This window comes from Triticum dicoccoides, chromosome 2B (genome assembly GCF_002162155.2).
Source record: "Triticum dicoccoides isolate Atlit2015 ecotype Zavitan chromosome 2B, WEW_v2.0, whole genome shotgun sequence".
Lineage (NCBI taxonomy): Eukaryota > Viridiplantae > Streptophyta > Magnoliopsida > Poales > Poaceae > Triticum > Triticum dicoccoides.
In genome coordinates, this window is record NC_041383.1 from 543843921 (window position 1) to 543853920 (window position 10000).

Genomic DNA, 10000 nt, shown 5'->3' on the forward strand with positions numbered 1-10000 from the left:
AGATTCACCAATGATTGGTTGGACTAAATACTACATTTATTTGCTCAGAAGAAGGAAAGTTGGCTGTGAGAATGATTTCTCGTACGTAGTCTTTCCTAGGACCATTCCAACAGGATGCTCAGAGGTGGGTGGAGAAAAAGCTCAAAAGGCATACTTCCTGCGCTTTCAGAGGATCTAAATCAGTCTTCATCCTTTCGCTTTTCAAAGCTCCTCGCAATAAATATGTAAATTTGTTTCGCAGAAATTCAGAGATTTTCGATCTCCTCGAAAGAAAATGAGTTCGATTAGCAACACCGGTCTCTGCAACACCAGGATAAAGATCTTCTTTTTACCCATAACCTTTCTCTACATCATTGGAACCAAGATCGGGCTTGGCATAGTTACGAGGTTCCCGTTCTATTTAACTAACACTAACTGAAGCTAACCGGAAGCTTTCTTCTCATGCGACTCTTGGATCGAAAAGAGGCTGCTGGACTGGACCACGGCTGAAACTGCCAGGCACGGACTAAAAGCTTTTATCAGGGATTCCCGAGTCAAACGACTACCATACATAGCATAGAGCTGGAAGCTGCACTAGTGTACAGAGAAGACTGGATGTGAACACGGGCGGACATTGGCTATGTATGGGGCACTCACTAATCACTATTAGCAGGAAACAACTAGCAGAAAGAAAGATGAACGCACTTTCACTCCTTGCTCTTCAGCACGTACTCACACGAGGGTCTCTCAAATCTCTATTTCAGACCATAATCTTTCGATCCCTTTACCGAAGTGATTGATAGCAGGGCTCCAAAATCATAGGGCTTCTATTTTTAGTGTGAACTCACTTCTATTCTATATCAAGATAGGGGCTTCAGTACTTGGCTGACCGCCCGGTGGAAGACCTGGTTCTACCACACAAGGGCAGCTTTCGTAGTCCAGGATTATTTTCCTCATATGTAATTTCACCTCAATGTGGAAATGTTCGATCTTATTCCAAAATAGAAGGTCTTCATGAAGGTCTATCTTGTTTCAGGAATATAGGTACCGAAGTTCAATAGCGGTAGGTACCAAGGAGAAGACGAGTCAGGGCCGATTGACAAGACTAGCTAGGCTGACCTTCCAGCCATACTCCATCCAATATCGAACGGAAGTGCTAAAGGTTTCATGTGATGCTGACCTCAATGAACCAGACCTCGAGAATTCGTTCATCCCTTCGCTCCGAGGATTGGTCGAGTACTTGGCCACATGCATGAGTAGGCCTGTTGTCGGGATGTCCCATTAAAAAGGCAGGTCCCATATTTGAAATACAAAAATAAGATCAGATAGCTCTCAAGAGGTTTTTCTCCATACGAGAAATCCTTCACTCGCAGGGAATTCAAATAGATGTGTTGAAGATCATCAAAGAAAGGAAAAAGACTGAATTCGATCCATCTCCTCCCTTTTCTTTAAACCAAGAGCTACTCCTCCCTTTTCTTTTTTATGTAATTTCAATACGATTTCGTTTGTGTTCATGTTTTCAATTTAGAACCCCACGGAAGTGAATAGAAACAAGCAAAATACCCCTGTGATACGCCTTCCTTTACCTATTTCTAGATTGATTGATGTTCAATGGAGGGAAATTTGCCATTCCTTCTTTCCTTTGAAATTGTACATTTTTTTGATTATGAACTAATTGTATCCTTTTTGTTTCCATCGAGCTTTCTTGCCTAGTGACTAAGGATTTTCACACTTGTTGTGTCTATAAAAGATTTTCTCATAAAACACTAACAGAAGTGTTAGAGGGATTCACTTTCGATAAGAATCCAAAAGCAAGTTCCCTATACTACCTTCTTTCCCTCCTCTGTTTCTGTCTTTAAGAGGCAGTGCATTCGGCAGGAATCGAACCTACTTTTTGACCCATTTTGCCTTTCTAGGTTGGTGGGCGCTTTCACCATTCAGTCATGGATGCTTTAGCAAGTGAACTAGGTTTTTATTTGAGAGCGAACTAGGTTTTTATTGGTATTCCTTCTCGAGCTTCTATTTCTTCCGTTAAGGGAGATTCGGGAAAAGATGGAATAGGAAGACGTGTTTCCAGAACGAACAAGATACGGGTAGAGAAGGGGAAGTTAGCAAAGTTAGACAAGATTGGAATGGGCATAGGAACATGTATTGATGTACCAGATCGGCTAATGCTCCCAGGTTGATGCGATGTATTCCACCAGTTGACTGGAGACTTTATTATTGGTATATCGATCGGTCCAGCACGGATTGAAATAGGAGCCAGTTCGACAGGAAGCTTTTTGAAATGTAGTGCACCCAGGTAAATAAGGAACAAGATGAATACAGAAGTTAAACGAGCATCCCACACCCGAAAGGTACCCCACATAGGCCTTCCCTGAAACCCCCCAGTCACTAACGTAAACAAAGTAGAAAAAGCACCAATTTCTGTACCGGTTCCGGAAGAGCGAAGAAAAAGGGGATCTTTTGTTAATGGGAACAAGGAACTATTTATAGCTGTCGCGATATAAATAACTATACTCATCCGAGCCGCATGAACATGTACATACGAAATACGAGAATTGAACTGGTGACGGAAGATTGCTATACAGAATTTAGCATAAAGTATTTGAATATTGATTATTATTATGAGGCTGAGAGAGCAAGTAACTTAATGAAGCAAGACTTAGAAGAAAAGGAGAGAGATTCTCCACACGAACGAACGACTCATCAGGTTTGAACTGACATAGGTGAATCGGACCAACACCTATCTTTCACCAACAAGGAGTCGCTTTGTTTGCGAAGTTGGCAGGCCGCCTTCCTAATCTGCGGGCTCACCGGTCAAAAGAGTCCTCTATCCGGACTCCCCCTAGACCTCTGTCTGACCTAGGGAACTTATCTAAGCTCGAGAGCTCCTGTCTCCTCACTTAAAGCGTAACCGGCTCACCTCCCCCCATCCCCCTTTCCATTTTATTACTGACAAAACCCACCTTTCAATTGACTTAACGAAACGACTTCGACTTTCGAACAATCAATCGTAGCAGCTCCTTAGAGATCAATGTCTTATTGGTATTTGCTCGATTGCAGGCAATGACGTTAGTAAATTAGGTGAATGTACGTAAATCGAGGTACACGAGTCTAGCCAGGTATAGGTAGAAAAGGGGTATAGTAGGTCTCATGGAAAGGGAGATAGTGGGACGAATAGTTCATCGTGCAAGTGTTACGAATAGATAGGAGTCTCGACTCCGTCCTTCGAAAAGAAGATGGTTCGCGCTAAGGATGACTAAAGGCAGAGAATTCTGTACGCCAAGAAGAAAAGAAAGTTTGTAGGGGTGAGAATGAACTTTCAAACCCTTTTCTTGCCCCTATCCTTTTTTGCTTTCGATAACTTCTATCGCTTTCTAATCATATGAGTCTAGTGCAACATACTACTACTAATATGGAGTCATATTCTTCTTAAGCCTCCTTTCCCAGATCCAAGTTCCGAATCCCAGGGAGAGATCAAGACAATGCAGCAGGGTTGGCAAGCATACCTGTATCATTGAGAAAATCCAAAGCATACTTTCCCTCTAAAGAGTGAAGAAAAAGACTTGGTACAGCTAGAATACCGAGTGGATGTGGAATCCTACTTGAATTCAAGTCAGAAAAGGAAACTCAAATCCGGAACTTGCTTACTTCGGCTTGATCAGATACTGGAATCCAATCGGGGAACTTGGTTATTGACCCACTAATCTTTCCCTCTTTCGAGTCCAAGTCTCAAGAGGGCGCTTAGGCCGGGTCCTTCTCCAGAGTTCCGATACCGATATCACTATTTCAATTAGTTGATTGATTTCCCTTAGAATTTCATTCCTCCTCAAGTCCCAGTTTTGGTCAAGTAGTGGCAAGTATCATCTGTATCTGGCAGATAAGCTTTCACATGCATGAATTGAACTACCAAGATCTTTTCTTACTTGGCAACTAGAGCCTCCCCTTCGGGATTCGAGATTGAAGAAGAGGAAAGCTGCTTCTAAAGGGAACTGATCCGAAGCAACAAGTCCTAGACCTAGAATGCAGGTACCCTAGTCTTGAAATATGCCATGAAGAATGAAATCTCTTGTTTTCATTCATATCATCAAAACAATGATTCTTTCACGGCCACCCCTCAATTCAGGAGTTCCGATTGGATCAACAAGAATCCAATCTGTATGCCAAGAAGAAAAGAAAGGGATTTCATCAAGTGCAGACAAGAAAGATACCGAAATCAGGAACCATGGAAAGCAGATACCTGATTCTATATATATATAAAAGGGATATAAGTGCTGGATCTGAACTATTTCAATTAGTGAATTGGCGGAAAAGCAAGAATGAAGGTTGGGACAGAAAGGGGAGAGGAGAGCCTGGATGAGGAAAACAAGCACCCCTTTTAGGATTCTAGGAAACAAGCAATACTTTCCCATCTTGAACTGAACTGAACAGAGCACAGATACTAGAATCAGAACTGGAATTCCCTTCTCTGAATTCAAAATCCCACCCAGACTTGAGAAGTAGCTTGTTCAATTTGTCCTCAGCAGAAGCGAAACCTGTTGCCAAGAGATCAAAATTCCAATCAGAAAATAAGTACTTTGAATCAAGAAATGACATTGCATAGAAGTGAAGTGAACTAGAGAATTCCAGTCAGAAAAGCAATCGGATACTGAAATCTCTTCTCTGAAAGCTAAAGCTTTACAGATTATAGGAAAGCAAGCACCACGAAGGGCAGTACCCAAACTATAGGTTTTCTTGTGTCTGGGCAAGCAAGGTCAAGTAGTGGCATCCTATTACCCTAAATGGAAAGCAAAGTAGGTTATTTAGCCATCCCTCGCGAACAATTAGAAGTCCCAGTTTCCTTAACTAATCGCCAATTTATCACTTGACCGACCCAGAGACTAATCTATCGTTGGCCCAGGCAAAGAGTGAGAAAAAGCAGCAAAAGGAGTAGCTTGCAGTGAGGAATGAAAGCTGGTGTTTTACCACCATTCAGCAAGAGAAACCCACTGGAACCTTTTCATAGGACCATAGAAAACATGCTGCTTCCTGTATAGAGATGACTGCTTCTTTAATGAAGTTGATCGTCTATCTCAAGTGGTGGTGATCGACTCCACGAATAGCCTGAACCTGAGAAATGTATATCTGCAAACGGGAACTTCCTGTTGTCTCGAATCAGGTCTGCTATTTCTATTCATAACTCTCTGGCTGGAATCGACCAAAATAGCCCTTGACGGCAATAAGAGGATCCTAACCACTACACGGTTCAAAATCTCAATCAAATGATACCTCAATTGAACCTGCTGAGTCAGTTATTGGAAAGATATCACTATCAGCCTCACAGCAATCTTTAGGAAAATGCAGACACAGTAGTTTTTTCGAAACTTGTTCAGACACCGCAAGCAACTACCAGTATCGATCTTCTAAAGAAATGACCTTCGTTGCCGAAGTGATAGACAAACAATTCTATGGCGGACTTGGACTAGCGACACATTTCTCCATATATGAAACTCAATTCACCCAACATCAAAGAGAAGCTCAAGCTCGGGATCAAAGATCAGCTACAGATCGGGCTGGCATTCATCATAGTCGGCAGCTTACTTTTGACTGAAACATTTACTTTGCACTACATCCGTAAGAATCTGATGGAAAATGACAGCAACGCAATCAATTTATCCCTTCCTCGTGCGCGCGTATCGTATATAGTTCAATGAGAAACAATGCTTTCTGATATTCACGAATTGGATTCGAACCAATGTCCCCCGACTCCTCTACCGAATAAGGATCGTGATTCACATTTCCTCGTTCTCTTTCTAGCTGCCCATATGGGTGGCTGCTATCATCCCCTTTTGATAGCTTCTTATCCGCATCCGCGAGCATAAGCGGAATAGCCTGAACACTCATAGCGATTACCTCAACCCTTATCTTTCCTTTGGCTCCGCTCGGTGGGGGGAACCCAATGTACCAATTCTTTCACTCGACCCTGCTCCTTCTTCTTTCTCATTTGCCTCTTTCCTCTCTCCTGCTCCCCCCGACTGTCACTCTATGGCAAAGCTAAAGCTTTCCTGGTGCTTGGTGAATAATCTTTCTATAGGGACAAATAAAAGCCTAGTTTTGACCTTGCTGCATATAACATCTAGCATTTCATGTGTCTAAATGTAACAACCAATAATCTGGTTTGCAAACCTATCTTTGCCCTCCTCGACTGCGGGAGCCCTCCATCATTGCAGTACAATAGACGTTAATTTCAAGCGTAGCTTACTGGACATACGGTCAAGAACTTCTTGCAGCCTTCGAAAGAAGACTTTAGACATGACGCCAACACCTACGATAGGAATGCCGAATAGTATATCGTCTGCGTAGCGAGCGAAATAGACGTACTTGGTAGAATCCCCATTCTCCTCTTGGGCCATAGCATCGAATTGCAAGTCGAGTTGATGCAGGAATGATTGAATCAAAACAGGTGAGATCGGTGATCCTTGTGGAAGGCCGACTTCACTGTTTGAGTAGTCATTCCCTTTCTTAGAAAGTCTCGGTGTCTTGAGAAAGCAATTGATGAGGTCAATGAGAGGAGCGTTATCTGTACCTAAGAGCTTAGGTAAATGTTCAAGTAGTAACCGATGGTCTATGCTATCGAAACACTTGACCACGTCCACCTGAACCATAGAATCCATAGACGGCCATTGAGTTAATGCACGGAAGAAGGGCCGAGAACCTTGCGGAAGCCCTGCGCAGATGGGGAAATTCGTCGATCTAATGAGTCATTGAGTAGCTCTGCCAACGCGGTTAGTATAAGTCAATCGGCTGCCGCCGGTTGAGTGATAGGCCTACCTAAATGCTCCCGGCCTTTTCTTTGGTCTAAAGGACCTAAACTACTCACTTGCCAAACTGCCTATTCATGTGCCCTTTCCTAAACCACTTTGCTAGTTCTATACACCTGCCAGGATGCTTCTATTGCTTGTTATGTATTTGATACTGCTCACTATAATGGAATAGCTTGGTACTCAGTACATGATTGCTTTATAGCACCTGTAGCTTATGAAAACAAATTCCCTCAGAGTGGCAACTTTTCAATGTCTAGCTAATCCACTGCATCTTATAAATTGTATAGTTATTCAGAACCTCTTCCTTCGAGCTCCTATGGAAGACCTTGGCCGCACGCGCCTTAGGCGATTTCTATTTTCTTTAGTTTAGAATTAGTCTTTAATTTAGGCCGCAGGTTTCTACAAATTAGGTTAGGCCAAGATATTTGAACTTGTGCAAACCAACCAGTTCTCCCATTTTTTCCCTGTGGATCGACACCCAAAGTACTACACGATAGGTCATGCTTTGCCTTTTGCAGATGCTAGTGCAGTCCTATTTCAATCAAAAAGTAGAGTCCTATTTTCAAGTACAGACCACCACTTTCTTTTTCTTTGGACTGAAGACCCGCCTGAGTTGATAGTGCTTACTTCCCACCCGAGACTGACTTGCTTACCTCTGCACCAATTAAATAGTAGAATTTATAACACTCCATTCTTCTATAGATAGCCTAGAATCGGAACTAGAATATGTGCCCGACTTACCTATTTCCAAGATAGTTACTCAACTTCCATCGCCCCTTGACACTCTCGTAGTAGATCATAAGAGAAGTATTCTTTAAAGAAATTCGTATAGAAAGATGGACTAGCTCGAGACCTTGGCTTCAAACAATCGATTGAATCTGGATTCCTTTGCTTATCCTTCCTAGCTAAAGTCTCTCTTGTGCCTTCGGCAGTAAAAGTGAAAGATTTCTGTATCAGCAGTTTGTTTCCCCATTTGCTCAAAGAACGCATAAAACCTGTCCCCTCACCGTATCAAAAGATCAAGCAGAAGAGTCCTCTTCTTCAAGAAGAGTTTTTCATTTCACTCTTCCACAGCAATGCCCGGGCAGTAAAACAATATGAGCAAAACAATATCATAGCAAACGGTATGTGCTGGTTGGATAGAGCAATCCGTAGTTGACGTTCGAGCCAATCTTCTCTCTAGTAGACTTTAGATTCAGTCGTCCGTTTGTTTTGTTTTGAATTGACATAGAGAAAGATTTCTCGCGTTCCCTTAATTCAGGAATAGGTGGCGAAGGCTACTTGTTCCTTGTATATATAAGAAAGGGGTTATTTTTCCTTTACGACAATAAGAGTTGATTCCCTTGCTTGTAGTTTTGGATCGATTCCGTGTATTTCACATATTTAAGAGTGGTTAGGAGAGAGAATCAATGTATATGGGAAGAGGGAAAGAAAGATCAGGGGAAGAAGCGGGGTAGAGGAATTGGTCAACTCATCAGGCTCATGACCTGAAGACTGCAGGTTCAAATCCTGTCCCCGCCTAATCACGTCAGATACTTGTACGAGTCCTGATCTCCTAGGATCAGCAGACAGTCTTACTAGCGATGAGTAAACAAAGTCGCTAGGAAAGCTATAGATAGGTATCAAGGCACAACCGAACTGACAAGTAAGTTTCGAAGACTTCCACCTATTAATGTTCTTTTTATTTTTTTGCTGCTCGTCTAGCCGTAAGTTATTGACCAGTACCAAATGTGACAACCTTCAATTCAAGTTACAAAACCTTGAATTTGAAACAGAAGTTAGGGTGCTTGATGTACAAGGTCATGATCTTATTTTAGGCATTGACTGGTTGTCAAATTTTGGTCAAATGATAGTTGACTGGAGTAAAGGAATGCTGAAACTCAAGCATAAAGGCAATCAGGATCTTACAAGCAGGCAAACTACCTCGCATTGGGGCCAACATAGTATCCGGTAAGCCTTCTCAAAAGAAAAGGCCCCTATGAATACTAGTCCACTTGTCATTCTTGGGTCCCTACTTCTCAAGAAAAGTCAACTATTTCTTTCCCTGCTTTCAGGAACTTCCAACTAGTCACTTCAATTGCTTTTGATCTCTTCCGTTTCGCTTTTCTTTCCAGTTTCCTTTTATGATCATCATCTCCTTCACTAAAACATGCTTCAAACCACTCACGTTTTGGAAAATTGAATGTACAATCTATCTTCTTATCCCGTAAGGAGCCAATGGAGTTCGAGGTCAGGTGTTACAGACTTCTAGAACAGAGCACTGAATACCAAGTCAAGGTGGATACAGCAGAGAATGCAGATATCTAAAGGCCGAAGCAAGTAGATATAGGTTAGGGTCCACTCGATATATAGCACAAGGTGCAGCAAACGGAAGAGAATTGCCACTACTTCTTGGGTATTGCGATGGACCTTCTTTCAAGTTCTAGAAGAAGAATACTAGATTGACTCTAGAAGAGAGAGAAGGCTAGATAGTGTAGATGATATATGCGGCTTGTATGGATCAATTGACGGGTTTATGTTAGAGGACAAAAGAGTATCAAGAAGTTCTTCCACTGCTTCCAGTCGGATAAAAAGAAAGGAATAGGGATCCATACCTTTTTCTCATGACCTGAGGGCTTCTTGTTGTTGGTTGCATTCCACTAGCTTGCTTTCAGTCTTGCCTTTGCCGGAGGCATAGGTTGAGCTTTAGCAATAGCAGACAGTTAGGGAACCCAAGAAAGGAGGAGCGAGCTAAAGAAGGACTATTACTACCACCGAACCCAAGGCAAAGCGAAAGAAGGTAAACCAAACCATAGCTACCTATGAGTTCAGAGTGGCCAAGAGGATGAATAGGTTATTCCAATTACCATAGAAATAAGGAAGACTCGTTCGCTTTAAAGCAGCAAGACCGGCAAAAGTTCCTTCGCTAACCTGTTGGCTTAGTGAATAGTTCTGCCTTCATTGAAGAAGAGACCTATTTTCCACTTTCAAAGTAGATTCTAGAAAAGCGACCTTAATAAACAACTGTTCTTTCCAAGGAAAGAGAGAAAGAAGTCAAAAAGCGAGGGATCGCTTAATAATAAATTCTACTAAGAATGAGAGAGTGAAAAAGCGGAGTAATAAACAAGGAGTGCCTTGCTATTTATGATGACGAAGAGCTGGTACAAGCCACCTTCAGGAATGACCCTGCGATGAAAGCAATCTGCATCTACATGATTCCAAGATGGTAAAGGATA

At 42.2% G+C, this 10000-nt stretch overlaps 1 non-coding gene across 1 annotated transcript; it reads left to right on the top strand.

The window, feature by feature from the left end:
• The first annotated feature begins 8232 nt into the window (after positions 1 to 8232).
• On the top strand, positions 8233 to 8306 carry TRNAM-CAU. Its single transcript has one exon. It is a non-coding gene; the product is annotated as a tRNA-Met (tRNA).
• Positions 8307 to 10000: the final 1694 nt, after the last annotated feature.